Genomic DNA, 18,598 nt, shown 5'->3' on the forward strand with positions numbered 1-18,598 from the left:
CGTACGTCTCTAAGTATTTTGACTTTATCAACCTATACACAACTCGGATTTGCACGAAATGTTATACATAGAACCCTAAGACATAGGTCTACCACTTTTGTGCCCATGACCCTCGCATATTCTTTAGTATTCACTATCAAAACATTGCTCGAATCCATATTAGAGAAATCGAAGATTTCTGAAAGGGGTACCCCTTTGGTGAATTGGAGATTTCACTAATTTCTCCGAAATGTATTACCCTCGTCTTCAAATCGTTCGATATTTTCCCCCAAGAGATCTCGTGGGTAAATGAATCTATTGGAGTCGAAACGGAGCCTTAAGTCAACATTTCAAAAAAAAATCCCCTTTTTTTTGGCAATTTTCGCAACTTTTTTCCTTATATTCGTACATCTCTCAGTATTTTGACTGTATCACCCTCTACACAACTCGGATTTGCACGAAATGTTATACATAGAACCCTAAGACATAGGCCTACAACTTTTGTGCCCAGGACCCTCGTATATTCTTTAGTATTCACTATCAAAACATTGCTCGAATCCATATTAGAGAAATCGAAGATTTCTGAAAGGGGTACCCCTTTGGTGAATTGGAGATTTCACTAATTTCTCCGAAATGTATTACCCTCGTCTTCAAATCGTTCGATATTTTTCCCCAAGAGATCTCGTGGGTAAATGAATCTATTGGAGTCGAAACGGAGCCTTAAGTCAACATTTCAAAAAAAAATCCCCTTTTTTTTGGCAATTTTCGCAACTTTTTTCCTTATATTCGTACATCTCTCAGTATTTTGACTGTATCACCCTCTACACAACTCGGATTTGCACGAAATGTTATACATAGAACCCTAAGACATAGGCCTACATCTTTTGTGCCCAGGACCCTCGTATATTCTTTAGTATTCACTATCAGAACATTGCTCGAATCCATATTAGAGAAATCGAAGATTTCTGAAAGGGGTACCCCTTTGGTGAATTGGAGATTTCACTAATTTCTCCGAAATGTATTACCCTCGTCTTCAAATCGTTCGATATTTTCCCCCAAGAGATCTCGTGGGTAAATGAATCTATTGGAGTCGAAACGGAGCCTTAAGTCAACATTTCAAAAAAAAATCCGCTTTTTTATGGCAGTTTTCGCAAGTTTTTTCCTTATATTCGTACATCTCTCAGTATTTTCACTGTATCACCCTCTACAGAAATAGGATTTGCACGAATTTTTATACATAGAACCCTAAGACATAGGCCTACAACTTTTGTGCCCATGACCCTCGCATATTCTTTAGTATTCACTATCAAAACATTGCTCGAATCCATATTAGAGAAATCGAAGATTTCTGAAAGGGGTACCCCTTTGGTGAATTGGAGATTTCACTAATTTCTCCGAAATGTATTACCCTCGTCTTCAAATCGTTTGATATTTTCCCCCAAGAGATCTCGTGGGAAAATGAATCTATTGGAGTCGAAACGGAGCCTTAAGTCAACATTTCAAAAAAAAATCCCCTTTTTTATGGCAATTTTCGCAAGTTTTTTCCTTATATTCGTACATCTCTAAGTATTTTGACTTTATCAACCTATACACAACTCGAATTTGCACGAAATGTTATACATAGAACCCTAAGACATAGGCCTACAACTTTTGTGCCCATGACCCTCGCATATTCTTTAGTATTCACTATCAAAACATTGCTCGAATCCATATTAGAGAAATCGAAGATTTCTGAAAGGGGTACCCTATTGGTGAATTGGAGATTTCACTAATTTCTCCGAAATGTATTACCCTCGTCTTCAAATCGTTCGATATTTTTCCCCAAGAGATCTCGTGGGTAAATGAATCTATTGGAGTCGAAACGGAGCCTTAAGTCAACATTTCAAAAAAAATTCCCCTTTTTTATGGCAATTTTCGCAACTTTTTATTTTATATTCGTACGTCTCTAAGTATTTTGACTTTATCAACCTATACACAACTCGGATTTGCACGAAATGTTATACATAGAACCCTAAGACATAGGTCTACCACTTTTGTGCCCATGACCCTCGCATATTCTTTAGTATTCACTATCAAAACATTGCTCGAATCCATATTAGAGAAATCGAAGATTTCTGAAAGGGGTACCCCTTTGGTGAATTGGAGATTTCACTAATTTCTCCGAAATGTATTACCCTCGTCTTCAAATCGTTCGATATTTTCCCCCAAGAGATCTCGTGGGTAAATGAATCTATTGGAGTCGAAACGGAGCCTTAAGTCAACATTTCAAAAAAAAATCCGCTTTTTTATGGCAGTTTTCGCAAGTTTTTTCCTTATATTCGTACATCTCTCAGTATTTTCACTGTATCACCCTCTACAGAAATAGGATTTGCACGAATTTTTATACATAGAACCCTAAGACATAGGCCTACAACTTTTGTGCCCATGACCCTCGCATATTCTTTAGTATTCACTATCAAAACATTGCTCGAATCCATATTAGAGAAATCGAAGATTTCTGAAAGGGGTACCCCTTTGGTGAATTGGAGATTTCACTAATTTCTCCGAAATGTATTACCCTCGTCTTCAAATCGTTCGATATTTTCCCCCAAGAGATCTCGTGGGTAAATGAATCTATTGGAGTCGAAACGGAGCCTTAAGTCAACATTTCAAAAAAAAATCCCCTTTTTTATGGCAATTTTCGCAAGTTTTTTCCTTATATTCGTACATCTCCCAGTATTTTGACTGTATCACCCTCTACACAACTAGGAGTTGCACGAATTTTTAAACATAGAACCCTAAGACATAGGCCTACAACTTTTGTGCCCATGACCCTCGCATATTCTTTAGTATTCACTATCAAAACATTGCTCGAATCCATATTAGAGAAATCGAAGATTTCTGAAAGGGGTACCCCTTTGGTGAATTGGAGATTTCACTAATTTCTCCGAAATGTATTACCCTCGTCTTCAAATCGTTTGATATTTTCCCCCAAGAGATCTCGTGGGAAAATGAATCTATTGGAGTCGAAACGGAGCCTTAAGTCAACATTTCAAAAAAAAATCCCCTTTTTTATGGCAATTTTCGCAAGTTTTTTCCTTATATTCGTACATCTCTAAGTATTTTGACTTTATCAACCTATACACAACTCGAATTTGCACGAAATGTTATACATAGAACCCTAAGACATAGGCCTACAACTTTTGTGCCCATGACCCTCGCATATTCTTTAGTATTCACTATCAAAACATTGCTCGAATCCATATTAGAGAAATCGAAGATTTCTGAAAGGGGTACCCTATTGGTGAATTGGAGATTTCACTAATTTCTCCGAAATGTATTACCCTCGTCTTCAAATCGTTCGATATTTTTCCCCAAGAGATCTCGTGGGTAAATGAATCTATTGGAGTCGAAACGGAGCCTTAAGTCAACATTTCAAAAAAAATTCCCCTTTTTTATGGCAATTTTCGCAACTTTTTATTTTATATTCGTACGTCTCTAAGTATTTTGACTTTATCAACCTATACACAACTCGGATTTGCACGAAATGTTATACATAGAACCCTAAGACATAGGTCTACCACTTTTGTGCCCATGACCCTCGCATATTCTTTAGTATTCACTATCAAAACATTGCTCGAATCCATATTAGAGAAATCGAAGATTTCTGAAAGGGGTACCCCTTTGGTGAATTGGAGATTTCACTAATTTCTCCGAAATGTATTACCCTCGTCTTCAAATCGTTCGATATTTTCCCCCAAGAGATCTCGTGGGTAAATGAATCTATTGGAGTCGAAACGGAGCCTTAAGTCAACATTTCAAAAAAAAATCCCCTTTTTTTTGGCAATTTTCGCAACTTTTTTCCTTATATTCGTACATCTCTCAGTATTTTGACTGTATCACCCTCTACACAACTCGGATTTGCACGAAATGTTATACATAGAACCCTAAGACATAGGCCTACAACTTTTGTGCCCAGGACCCTCGTATATTCTTTAGTATTCACTATCAAAACATTGCTCGAATCCATATTAGAGAAATCGAAGATTTCTGAAAGGGGTACCCCTTTGGTGAATTGGAGATTTCACTAATTTCTCCGAAATGTATTACCCTCGTCTTCAAATCGTTCGATATTTTTCCCCAAGAGATCTCGTGGGTAAATGAATCTATTGGAGTCGAAACGGAGCCTTAAGTCAACATTTCAAAAAAAAATCCCCTTTTTTTTGGCAATTTTCGCAACTTTTTTCCTTATATTCGTACATCTCTCAGTATTTTGACTGTATCACCCTCTACACAACTCGGATTTGCACGAAATGTTATACATAGAACCCTAAGACATAGGCCTACATCTTTTGTGCCCAGGACCCTCGTATATTCTTTAGTATTCACTATCAGAACATTGCTCGAATCCATATTAGAGAAATCGAAGATTTCTGAAAGGGGTACCCCTTTGGTGAATTGGAGATTTCACTAATTTCTCCGAAATGTATTACCCTCGTCTTCAAATCGTTCGATATTTTCCCCCAAGAGATCTCGTGGGTAAATGAATCTATTGGAGTCGAAACGGAGCCTTAAGTCAACATTTCAAAAAAAAATCCGCTTTTTTATGGCAGTTTTCGCAAGTTTTTTCCTTATATTCGTACATCTCTCAGTATTTTCACTGTATCACCCTCTACAGAAATAGGATTTGCACGAATTTTTATACATAGAACCCTAAGACATAGGCCTACAACTTTTGTGCCCATGACCCTCGCATATTCTTTAGTATTCACTATCAAAACATTGCTCGAATCCATATTAGAGAAATCGAAGATTTCTGAAAGGGGTACCCCTTTGGTGAATTGGAGATTTCACTAATTTCTCCGAAATGTATTACCCTCGTCTTCAAATCGTTCGATATTTTCCCCCAAGAGATCTCGTGGGAAAATGAATCTATTGGAGTCGAAACGGAGCCTTAAGTCAACATTTCAAAAAAAAATCCCCTTTTTTATGGCAATTTTCGCAAGTTTTTTCCTTATATTCGTACATCTCTAAGTATTTTGACTTTATCAACCTATACACAACTCGAATTTGCACGAAATGTTATACATAGAACCCTAAGACATAGGCCTACAACTTTTGTGCCCATGACCCTCGCATATTCTTTAGTATTCACTATCAAAACATTGCTCGAATCCATATTAGAGAAATCGAAGATTTCTGAAAGGGGTACCCTATTGGTGAATTGGAGATTTCACTAATTTCTCCGAAATGTATTACCCTCGTCTTCAAATCGTTCGATATTTTTCCCCAAGAGATCTCGTGGGTAAATGAATCTATTGGAGTCGAAACGGAGCCTTAAGTCAACATTTCAAAAAAAATTCCCCTTTTTTATGGCAATTTTCGCAACTTTTTATTTTATATTCGTACGTCTCTAAGTATTTTGACTTTATCAACCTATACACAACTCGGATTTGCACGAAATGTTATACATAGAACCCTAAGACATAGGTCTACCACTTTTGTGCCCATGACCCTCGCATATTCTTTAGTATTCACTATCAAAACATTGCTCGAATCCATATTAGAGAAATCGAAGATTTCTGAAAGGGGTACCCCTTTGGTGAATTGGAGATTTCACTAATTTCTCCGAAATGTATTACCCTCGTCTTCAAATCGTTCGATATTTTCCCCCAAGAGATCTCGTGGGTAAATGAATCTATTGGAGTCGAAACGGAGCCTTAAGTCAACATTTCAAAAAAAAATCCCCTTTTTTTTGGCAATTTTCGCAACTTTTTTCCTTATATTCGTACATCTCTCAGTATTTTGACTGTATCACCCTCTACACAACTCGGATTTGCACGAAATGTTATACATAGAACCCTAAGACATAGGCCTACAACTTTTGTGCCCAGGACCCTCGTATATTCTTTAGTATTCACTATCAAAACATTGCTCGAATCCATATTAGAGAAATCGAAGATTTCTGAAAGGGGTACCCCTTTGGTGAATTGGAGATTTCACTAATTTCTCCGAAATGTATTACCCTCGTCTTCAAATCGTTCGATATTTTTCCCCAAGAGATCTCGTGGGTAAATGAATCTATTGGAGTCGAAACGGAGCCTTAAGTCAACATTTCAAAAAAAAATCCCCTTTTTTTTGGCAATTTTCGCAACTTTTTTCCTTATATTCGTACATCTCTCAGTATTTTGACTGTATCACCCTCTACACAACTCGGATTTGCACGAAATGTTATACATAGAACCCTAAGACATAGGCCTACATCTTTTGTGCCCAGGACCCTCGTATATTCTTTAGTATTCACTATCAGAACATTGCTCGAATCCATATTAGAGAAATCGAAGATTTCTGAAAGGGGTACCCCTTTGGTGAATTGGAGATTTCACTAATTTCTCCGAAATGTATTACCCTCGTCTTCAAATCGTTCGATATTTTCCCCCAAGAGATCTCGTGGGTAAATGAATCTATTGGAGTCGAAACGGAGCCTTAAGTCAACATTTCAAAAAAAAATCCGCTTTTTTATGGCAGTTTTCGCAAGTTTTTTCCTTATATTCGTACATCTCTCAGTATTTTCACTGTATCACCCTCTACAGAAATAGGATTTGCACGAATTTTTATACATAGAACCCTAAGACATAGGCCTACAACTTTTGTGCCCATGACCCTCGCATATTCTTTAGTATTCACTATCAAAACATTGCTCGAATCCATATTAGAGAAATCGAAGATTTCTGAAAGGGGTACCCCTTTGGTGAATTGGAGATTTCACTAATTTCTCCGAAATGTATTACCCTCGTCTTCAAATCGTTCGATATTTTCCCCCAAGAGATCTCGTGGGTAAATGAATCTATTGGAGTCGAAACGGAGCCTTAAGTCAACATTTCAAAAAAAAATCCCCTTTTTTATGGCAATTTTCGCAAGTTTTTTCCTTATATTCGTACATCTCCCAGTATTTTGACTGTATCACCCTCTACACAACTAGGAGTTGCACGAATTTTTAAACATAGAACCCTAAGACATAGGCCTACAACTTTTGTGCCCATGACCCTCGCATATTCTTTAGTATTCACTATCAAAACATTGCTCGAATCCATATTAGAGAAATCGAAGATTTCTGAAAGGGGTACCCCTTTGGTGAATTGGAGATTTCACTAATTTCTCCGAAATGTATTACCCTCGTCTTCAAATCGTTTGATATTTTCCCCCAAGAGATCTCGTGGGAAAATGAATCTATTGGAGTCGAAACGGAGCCTTAAGTCAACATTTCAAAAAAAAATCCCCTTTTTTATGGCAATTTTCGCAAGTTTTTTCCTTATATTCGTACATCTCTAAGTATTTTGACTTTATCAACCTATACACAACTCGAATTTGCACGAAATGTTATACATAGAACCCTAAGACATAGGCCTACAACTTTTGTGCCCATGACCCTCGCATATTCTTTAGTATTCACTATCAAAACATTGCTCGAATCCATATTAGAGAAATCGAAGATTTCTGAAAGGGGTACCCTATTGGTGAATTGGAGATTTCACTAATTTCTCCGAAATGTATTACCCTCGTCTTCAAATCGTTCGATATTTTTCCCCAAGAGATCTCGTGGGTAAATGAATCTATTGGAGTCGAAACGGAGCCTTAAGTCAACATTTCAAAAAAAATTCCCCTTTTTTATGGCAATTTTCGCAACTTTTTATTTTATATTCGTACGTCTCTAAGTATTTTGACTTTATCAACCTATACACAACTCGGATTTGCACGAAATGTTATACATAGAACCCTAAGACATAGGTCTACCACTTTTGTGCCCATGACCCTCGCATATTCTTTAGTATTCACTATCAAAACATTGCTCGAATCCATATTAGAGAAATCGAAGATTTCTGAAAGGGGTACCCCTTTGGTGAATTGGAGATTTCACTAATTTCTCCGAAATGTATTACCCTCGTCTTCAAATCGTTCGATATTTTCCCCCAAGAGATCTCGTGGGTAAATGAATCTATTGGAGTCGAAACGGAGCCTTAAGTCAACATTTCAAAAAAAAATCCCCTTTTTTTTGGCAATTTTCGCAACTTTTTTCCTTATATTCGTACATCTCTCAGTATTTTGACTGTATCACCCTCTACACAACTCGGATTTGCACGAAATGTTATACATAGAACCCTAAGACATAGGCCTACAACTTTTGTGCCCAGGACCCTCGTATATTCTTTAGTATTCACTATCAAAACATTGCTCGAATCCATATTAGAGAAATCGAAGATTTCTGAAAGGGGTACCCCTTTGGTGAATTGGAGATTTCACTAATTTCTCCGAAATGTATTACCCTCGTCTTCAAATCGTTCGATATTTTTCCCCAAGAGATCTCGTGGGTAAATGAATCTATTGGAGTCGAAACGGAGCCTTAAGTCAACATTTCAAAAAAAAATCCCCTTTTTTTTGGCAATTTTCGCAACTTTTTTCCTTATATTCGTACATCTCTCAGTATTTTGACTGTATCACCCTCTACACAACTCGGATTTGCACGAAATGTTATACATAGAACCCTAAGACATAGGCCTACATCTTTTGTGCCCAGGACCCTCGTATATTCTTTAGTATTCACTATCAGAACATTGCTCGAATCCATATTAGAGAAATCGAAGATTTCTGAAAGGGGTACCCCTTTGGTGAATTGGAGATTTCACTAATTTCTCCGAAATGTATTACCCTCGTCTTCAAATCGTTCGATATTTTCCCCCAAGAGATCTCGTGGGTAAATGAATCTATTGGAGTCGAAACGGAGCCTTAAGTCAACATTTCAAAAAAAAATCCGCTTTTTTATGGCAGTTTTCGCAAGTTTTTTCCTTATATTCGTACATCTCTCAGTATTTTCACTGTATCACCATCTACAGAAATAGGATTTGCACGAATTTTTATACATAGAACCCTAAGACATAGGCCTACAACTTTTGTGCCCATGACCCTCGCATATTCTTTAGTATTCACTATCAAAACATTGCTCGAATCCATATTAGAGAAATCGAAGATTTCTGAAAGGGGTACCCCTTTGGTGAATTGGAGATTTCACTAATTTCTCCGAAATGTATTACCCTCGTCTTCAAATCGTTCGATATTTTCCCCCAAGAGATCTCGTGGGTAAATGAATCTATTGGAGTCGAAACGGAGCCTTAAGTCAACATTTCAAAAAAAAATCCCCTTTTTTATGGCAATTTTCGCAAGTTTTTTCCTTATATTCGTACATCTCTCAGTATTTTGACTCTATCACCCTCTACACAACTCGGATTTGCACGAATTTTTATACATAGCACCCTAAGACATAGGCCTACAACTTTAGTGCCCATGACCCTCGCATATTCTTTAGTATTCACTATCAAAACATTGCTCGAATCCATATTAGAGAAATCGAAGATTTCTGAAAGGGGTACCCCTTTGGTGAATTGGAGATTTCACTAATTTCTCTGAAATGTATTACCCTCGTCTTCAAATCGTTCGATATTTTTCCCCAAGAGATCTCGTGGGTAAATGAATCTATTGGAGTCGAAACGGAGCCTTAAGTCAACATTTCAAAAAAAATTCCCCTTTTTTATGGCAATTTTCGCAAGTTTTTTCCTTATATTCGTACATCTCTCAGTATTTTGACTGTATCACCCTCTACACACCTAGGATTTGTACGAATTTTTATACATAGAACCCTAAGACATAGGCCTACAACTTTTGTGCCCATGACCCTCGCATATTCTTTAGTATTCACTATCAAAACATTGCTCGAATCCATATTAGAGAAATCGAAGATTTCTGAATGGGGTACCCCTTTGGTGAATTGGAGATTTCACTAATTTCTCCGAAATGTATTACCCTCGTCTTCAAATCGTTCGATATTTCCCCCCAAGAGATCTGGTGGGTAAATGAATCTATTGGAGTCGAAACGGAGCCTTAAGTCAACATTTCAAAAAAAAATCCTTTTTTTTATGGCAATTTTCGCAACTTTTTTCCTTATATTCGTACATCACTCAGTATTTTGACTGTATCACCCTCTACACACCTCATATTTGCACGAATATTTATACATAGAACCCTAAGACATAGGTCTACAACTTTTGTGCCCATGACCCTCGCATATTCTTTAGTATTCACTATCAAAACATTGCTCGAATCCATATTAGAGAAATCGAAGATTTCTGAAAGGGGTACCCCTTTGGTGAATTGGAGATTTCACTAATTTCTCCGAAATGTATTACCCTCGTGTTCAAATCGTTCGATATTTTCCCCCAAGAGATCTCGTGGGTAAATGAATCTATTGGAGTCGAAACGGAGCCTTAAGTCAACATTTCAAAAAAAAATCCGCTTTTTTATGGCAATTTTCGCAAGTTTTTTCCTTATATTCGTACATCTCTCAGTATTTTGACTGTATCACCCTCTACACACCTAGGATTTGCACGAATTTTTATACATAGAACCCTAAGACATAGGCCTACAACTTTTGTGCCCATGACCCTCGCATATTCTTTAGTATTCACTATCAAAACATTGCTCGAATCCATATTAGAGAAATCGAAGATTTCTGAAAGGGGTACCCCTTTGGTGAATTGGAGATTTCACTAATTTCTCCGAAATGTATTACCCTCGTCTTCAAATCGTTCGATATTTTCCCCCAAGAGATCTCGTGGGTAAATGAATCTATTGGAGTCGAAACGGAGCCTTAAGTCAACATTTCAAAAAAAAATCCCCTTTTTTATGGCAATTTTCGCAAGTTTTTTCCTTATATTCGTACATCTCTAAGTATTTTGACTTTATCAACCTATACACAACTCGAATTTGCACGAAATGTTATACATAGAACCCTAAGACATAGGCCTACAACTTTTGTGCCCATGACCCTCGCATATTCTTTAGTATTCACTATCAAAACATTGCTCGAATCCATATTAGAGAAATCGAAGATTTCTGAAAGGGGTACCCTATTGGTGAATTGGAGATTTCACTAATTTCTCCGAAATGTATTACCCTCGTCTTCAAATCGTTCGATATTTTTCCCCAAGAGATCTCGTGGGTAAATGAATCTATTGGAGTCGAAACGGAGCCTTAAGTCAACATTTCAAAAAAAATTCCCCTTTTTTATGGCAATTTTCGCAACTTTTTATTTTATATTCGTACGTCTCTAAGTATTTTGACTTTATCAACCTATACACAACTCGGATTTGCACGAAATGTTATACATAGAACCCTAAGACATAGGTCTACCACTTTTGTGCCCATGACCCTCGCATATTCTTTAGTATTCACTATCAAAACATTGCTCGAATCCATATTAGAGAAATCGAAGATTTCTGAAAGGGGTACCCCTTTGGTGAATTGGAGATTTCACTAATTTCTCCGAAATGTATTACCCTCGTCTTCAAATCGTTCGATATTTTCCCCCAAGAGATCTCGTGGGTAAATGAATCTATTGGAGTCGAAACGGAGCCTTAAGTCAACATTTCAAAAAAAAATCCCCTTTTTTTTGGCAATTTTCGCAACTTTTTTCCTTATATTCGTACATCTCTCAGTATTTTGACTGTATCACCCTCTACACAACTCGGATTTGCACGAAATGTTATACATAGAACCCTAAGACATAGGCCTACAACTTTTGTGCCCAGGACCCTCGTATATTCTTTAGTATTCACTATCAAAACATTGCTCGAATCCATATTAGAGAAATCGAAGATTTCTGAAAGGGGTACCCCTTTGGTGAATTGGAGATTTCACTAATTTCTCCGAAATGTATTACCCTCGTCTTCAAATCGTTCGATATTTTTCCCCAAGAGATCTCGTGGGTAAATGAATCTATTGGAGTCGAAACGGAGCCTTAAGTCAACATTTCAAAAAAAAATCCCCTTTTTTTTGGCAATTTTCGCAACTTTTTTCCTTATATTCGTACATCTCTCAGTATTTTGACTGTATCACCCTCTACACAACTCGGATTTGCACGAAATGTTATACATAGAACCCTAAGACATAGGCCTACATCTTTTGTGCCCAGGACCCTCGTATATTCTTTAGTATTCACTATCAGAACATTGCTCGAATCCATATTAGAGAAATCGAAGATTTCTGAAAGGGGTACCCCTTTGGTGAATTGGAGATTTCACTAATTTCTCCGAAATGTATTACCCTCGTCTTCAAATCGTTCGATATTTTCCCCCAAGAGATCTCGTGGGTAAATGAATCTATTGGAGTCGAAACGGAGCCTTAAGTCAACATTTCAAAAAAAAATCCGCTTTTTTATGGCAGTTTTCGCAAGTTTTTTCCTTATATTCGTACATCTCTCAGTATTTTCACTGTATCACCATCTACAGAAATAGGATTTGCACGAATTTTTATACATAGAACCCTAAGACATAGGCCTACAACTTTTGTGCCCATGACCCTCGCATATTCTTTAGTATTCACTATCAAAACATTGCTCGAATCCATATTAGAGAAATCGAAGATTTCTGAAAGGGGTACCCCTTTGGTGAATTGGAGATTTCACTAATTTCTCCGAAATGTATTACCCTCGTCTTCAAATCGTTCGATATTTTCCCCCAAGAGATCTCGTGGGTAAATGAATCTATTGGAGTCGAAACGGAGCCTTAAGTCAACATTTCAAAAAAAAATCCCCTTTTTTATGGCAATTTTCGCAAGTTTTTTCCTTATATTCGTACATCTCTCAGTATTTTGACTGTATCACCCTCTACACACCTAGGATTTGTACGAATTTTTATACATAGAACCCTAAGACATAGGCCTACAACTTTTGTGCCCATGACCCTCGCATATTCTTTAGTATTCACTATCAAAACATTGCTCGAATCCATATTAGAGAAATCGAAGATTTCTGAATGGGGTACCCCTTTGGTGAATTGGAGATTTCACTAATTTCTCCGAAATGTATTACCCTCGTCTTCAAATCGTTCGATATTTCCCCCCAAGAGATCTGGTGGGTAAATGAATCTATTGGAGTCGAAACGGAGCCTTAAGTCAACATTTCAAAAAAAAATCCTTTTTTTTATGGCAATTTTCGCAACTTTTTTCCTTATATTCGTACATCACTCAGTATTTTGACTGTATCACCCTCTACACACCTCATATTTGCACGAATATTTATACATAGAACCCTAAGACATAGGTCTACAACTTTTGTGCCCATGACCCTCGCATATTCTTTAGTATTCACTATCAAAACATTGCTCGAATCCATATTAGAGAAATCGAAGATTTCTGAAAGGGGTACCCCTTTGGTGAATTGGAGATTTCACTAATTTCTCCGAAATGTATTACCCTCGTGTTCAAATCGTTCGATATTTTCCCCCAAGAGATCTCGTCGGTAAATGAATCTATTGGAGTCGAAACGGAGCCTTAAGTCAACATTTCAAAAAAAAATCCGCTTTTTTATGGCAATTTTCGCAAGTTTTTTCCTTATATTCGTACATCTCTCAGTATTTTGACTGTATCACCCTCTACACACCTAGGATTTGCACGAATTTTTATACATAGAACCCTAAGACATAGGCCTACAACTTTTGTGCCCATGACCCTCGCATATTCTTTAGTATTCACTATCAAAACATTGCTCGAATCCATATTAGAGAAATCGAAGATTTCTGAAAGGGGTACCCCTTTGGTGAATTGGAGATTTCACTAATTTCTCCGAAATGTATTACCCTCGTCTTCAAATCGTTCGATATTTTCCCCCAAGAGATCTCGTGGGTAAATGAATCTATTGGAGTCGAAACGGAGCCTTAAGTCAACATTTCAAAAAAAAATCCCCTTTTTTATGGGAATTTTCGCAAGTTTTTTCCTTATATTCGTACATCTCTCAGTATTTTGACTCTATCACCCTCTACACAACTCATATTTGCACGAATTTTTCTACATAGAACCCTAAGACATAGGTCTACAACTTTTGTGCCCATGACCCTCGCATATTCTTTAGTATTCACTATCAAAACATTGCTCGAATCCATATTAGAGAAATCGAAGATTTCTGAAAGGGGTACCCCTTTGGTGAATTGGAGATTTCACTAATTTCTCTGAAATGTATTACCCTCGTCTTCAAATCGTTCGATATTTTCCCCCAAGAGATCTCGTGGGTAAATGAATCTATTGGAGTCGAAACGGAGCCTTAAGTCAACATTTCAAAAAAAATTCCCCTTTTTTATGGCAATTTTCGCAACTTTTTTCCTTATATTCGTACATCTCTAAGTATTTTGACTTTATCAACCTATACACAACTCGGATTTGCACGAAATGTTATACATAGAACCCTAAGACATAGGCCTACAACTTTTGTGCCCATGACCCTCGCATATTCTTTAGTATTCACTATCAAAACATTGCTCGAATCCATATTAGAGAAATCGAAGATTTCTGAAAGGGGTACCCCTTTGGTGAATTGGAGATTTCACTAATTTCTCCGAAATGTATTACCCTCGTCTTCAAATCGTTCGATATTTTCCCCCAAGAGATCTCGTGGGTAAAAGAATCTATTGGAGTCGAAACGGAGCCTTAAGTCAACATTTCAAAAAAAAATCCCCTTTTTTATGGCAATTTTCGCAAGTTTTTTCCTTATATTCGTACATCTCTCAGTATTTTGACTCTATCACCCTCTACACACCTCATATTTGCACGAATTTTTATACATAGAACCCTAAGACATAGGTCTACAACTTTTGTGCCCATGACCCTCGCATATTATTTAGTATTCACTATCAAAACATTGCTCGAATCCATATTAGAGAAATCGAAGATTTCTGAAAGGGGTACCCCTTTGGTGAATTGGAGATTTCACTAATTTCTCTGAAATGTATTACCCTCGTCTTCAAATCGTTCGATATTTTCCCCCAAGAGATCTCGTGGGTAAATGAATCTATTGGAGTCGAAACGGAGCCTTAAGTCAACATTTCAAAAAAAATTCCCCTTTTTTATGGCAATTTTCGCAACTTTTTTCCTTATATTCGTACATCTCTAAGTATTTTGACTTTATCAACCTATACACAACTCGGATTTGCACGAAATGTTATACATAGAACCCTAAGACATAGGCCTACAACTTTTGTGCCCATGACCCTCGCATATTCTTTAGTATTCACTATCAAAACATTGCTCGAATCCATATTAGAGAAATCGAAGATTTCTGAAAGGGGTACCCCTTTGGTGAATTGGAGATTTCACTAATTTCTCCGAAATGTATTACCCTCGTCTTCAAATCGTTCGATATTTTCCCCCAAGAGATCTCGTGGGTAAAAGAATCTATTGGAGTCGAAACGGAGCCTTAAGTCAACATTTCAAAAAAAAATCCCCTTTTTTATGGCAATTTTCGCAAGTTTTTTCCTTATATTCGTACATCTCTCAGTATTTTGACTCTATCACCCTCTACACACCTCATATTTGCACGAATTTTTATACATAGAACCCTAAGACATAGGTCTACAACTTTTGTGCCCATGACCCTCGCATATTATTTAGTATTCACTATCAAAACATTGCTCGAATCCATATTAGAGAAATCGAAGATTTCTGAAAGGGGTACCCCTTTGGTGAATTGGAGATTTCACTAATTTCTCCGAAATGTATTACCCTCGTCTTCAAATCGTTCGATATTTTCCCCCAAGATATCTCGTGGGTAAATGAATCTATTGGAGTCGAAACGGAGCCTTAAGTCAACATTTCAAAAAAAATTCCCCTTTTTTATGGAAATTTTCGCAACTTTTTTCCTTATATTCGTACATCCCTCAGTATTTTGACTGTATCACCCTCTACACAACTCGGATTTGCACGAAATGTTATACATAGAACCCTAAGACATAGGCCTACAACTTTTGTGCCCATGACCCTCGCATATTCTTTAGTATTCACTATCAAAACATTGCTCGAATCCATATTAGAGAAATCGAAGATTTCTGAAAGGGGTACCCCTTTGGTGAATTGGAGATTTCACTAATTTCTCCGAAATGTATTACCCTCGTCTTCAAATCGTTCGATATTTTTCCCCAAGAGATCTCGTGGGAAATGAATCTATTGGAGTCGAAACGGAGCCTTAAGTCAACATTTCAAAAAAAATTCCCCTTTTTTTTGGCAATTTTCGCAAGTTTTTTCCGTTTATTCGTACATCTCTAAGTATTTTGACTTTATCAACCTATACACAACTCGGAATTGCACGAAATGTTATACATAGAACCCTAAGACATAGGCGTACAAATTTTGTGCCCATGGCCCTCGCATATTCTTTAGTATTCACTATCAAAACATTGCTCGAATCCATATTAGAGAAATCGAAGATTTCTGAAAGGGGTACCCTATTGGTGAATTGGAGATTTCACTAATTTCTCCGAAATGTATTACCCTCGTCTTCAAATCGTTCGATATTTTTCCCCAAGAGATCTCGTGGGTAAATGAATCTATTGGAGTCGAAACGGAGCCATAAGTCAACATTTCAAAAAAAATTCCCCTTTTTTATGGCAATTTTCGCAAGTTTTTTCCTTATATTCGTACATCTCTCAGTATTTTGACTGTATCACCCTCTACACACCTAGGATTTGTACGAATTTTTATACATAGAACCCTAAGACATAGGCCTACAACTTTTGTGCCCATGACCCTCGCATATTCTTTAGTATTCACTATCAAAACATTGCTCGAATCCATATTAGAGAAATCGAAGATTTCTGAATGGGGTACCCCTTTGGTGAATTGGAGATTTCACTAATTTCTCCGAAATGTATTACCCTCGTCTTCAAATCGTTCGATATTTTCCCCCAAGAGATCTCGTGGGTAAATGAATCTATTGGAGTCGAAACGGAGCCTTAAGTCAACATTTCAAAAAAAAATCCCCTTTTTTATGGGAATTTTCGCAAGTTTTTTCCTTATATTCGTACATCTCTCAGTATTTTGACTCTATCACCCTCTACACAACTCATATTTGCACGAATTTTTCTACATAGAACCCTAAGACATAGGTCTACAACTTTTGTGCCCATGACCCTCGCATATTCTTTAGTATTCACTATCAAAACATTGCTCGAATCCATATTAGAGAAATCGAAGATTTCTGAAAGGGGTACCCCTTTGGTGAATTGGAGATTTCACTAATTTCTCTGAAATGTATTACCCTCGTCTTCAAATCGTTCGATATTTTCCCCCAAGAGATCTCGTGGGTAAATGAATCTATTGGAGTCGAAACGGAGCCTTAAGTCAACATTTCAAAAAAAATTCCCCTTTTTTATGGCAATTTTCGCAAGTTTTTTCCTTATATTCGTACATCTCTAAGTATTTTGACTTTATCAACCTATACACAACTCGGATTTGCACGAAATGTTATACATAGAACCCTAAGACATAGGCCTACAACTTTAGTGCCCATGACCCTCGCATATTCTTTAGTATTCACTATCAAAACATTGCTCGAATCCATATTAGAGAAATCGAAGATTTCTGAAAGGGGTACCCCTTTGGTGAATTGGAGATTTCACTAATTTCTCCGAAATGTATTACCCTCGTCTTCAAATCGTTCGATATTTTCCCCCAAGATATCTCGTGGGTAAATGAATCTATTGGAGTCGAAACGGAGCCTTAAGTCAACATTTCAAAAAAAATTCCCCTTTTTTATGGAAATTTTCGCAACTTTTTTCCTTATATTCGTACATCTCTCAGTATTTTGACTGTATCACCCTCTACACAACTCGGATTTGCACGAAATGTTATACATAGAACCCTAAGACATAGGCCTACAACTTTTGTGCCCATGACCCTCGCATATTCTTTAGTATTCACTATCAAAACATTGCTCGAATCCATATTAGAGAAATCGAAGATTTCTGAAAGGGGTACCCCTTTGGTGAATTGGAGATTTCACTAATTTCTCCGAAATGTATTACCCTCGTCTTCAAATCGTTCGATATTTTTCCCCAAGAGATCTCGTGGGAAATGAATCTATTGGAGTCGAAACGGAGCCTTAAGTCAACATTTCAAAAAAAATTCCCCTTTTTTTTGGCAATTTTCGCAAGTTTTTTCCGTTTATTCGTACATCTCTAAGTATTTTGACTTTATCAACCTATACACAACTCGGAATTGCACGAAATGTTATACATAGAACCCTAAGACATAGGCGTACAAATTTTGTGCCCATGGCCCTCGCATATTCTTTAGTATTCACTATCAAAACATTGCTCGAATCCATATTAGAGAAATCGAAGATTTCTGAAAGGGGTACCCTATTGGTGAATTGGAGATTTCACTAATTTCTCCGAAATGTATTACCCTCGTCTTCAAATCGTTCGATATTTTTCCCCAAGAGATCTCGTGGGTAAATGAATCTATTGGAGTCGAAACGGAGCCATAAGTCAACATTTCAAAAAAAATTCCCCTTTTTTATGGCAATTTTCGCAAGTTTTTTCCTTATATTCGTACATCTCTCAGTATTTTGACTGTATCACCCTCTACACACCTAGGATTTGTACGAATTTTTATACATAGAACCCTAAGACATAGGCCTACAACTTTTGTGCCCATGACCCTCGCATATTCTTTAGTATTCACTATCAAAACATTGCTCGAATCCATATTAGAGAAATCGAAGATTTCTGAATGGGGTACCCCTTTGGTGAATTGGAGATTTCAC

This window comes from Humulus lupulus, chromosome 1, assembly GCF_963169125.1.
Source record: "Humulus lupulus chromosome 1, drHumLupu1.1, whole genome shotgun sequence".
Classification (NCBI taxonomy): domain Eukaryota; kingdom Viridiplantae; phylum Streptophyta; class Magnoliopsida; order Rosales; family Cannabaceae; genus Humulus; species Humulus lupulus.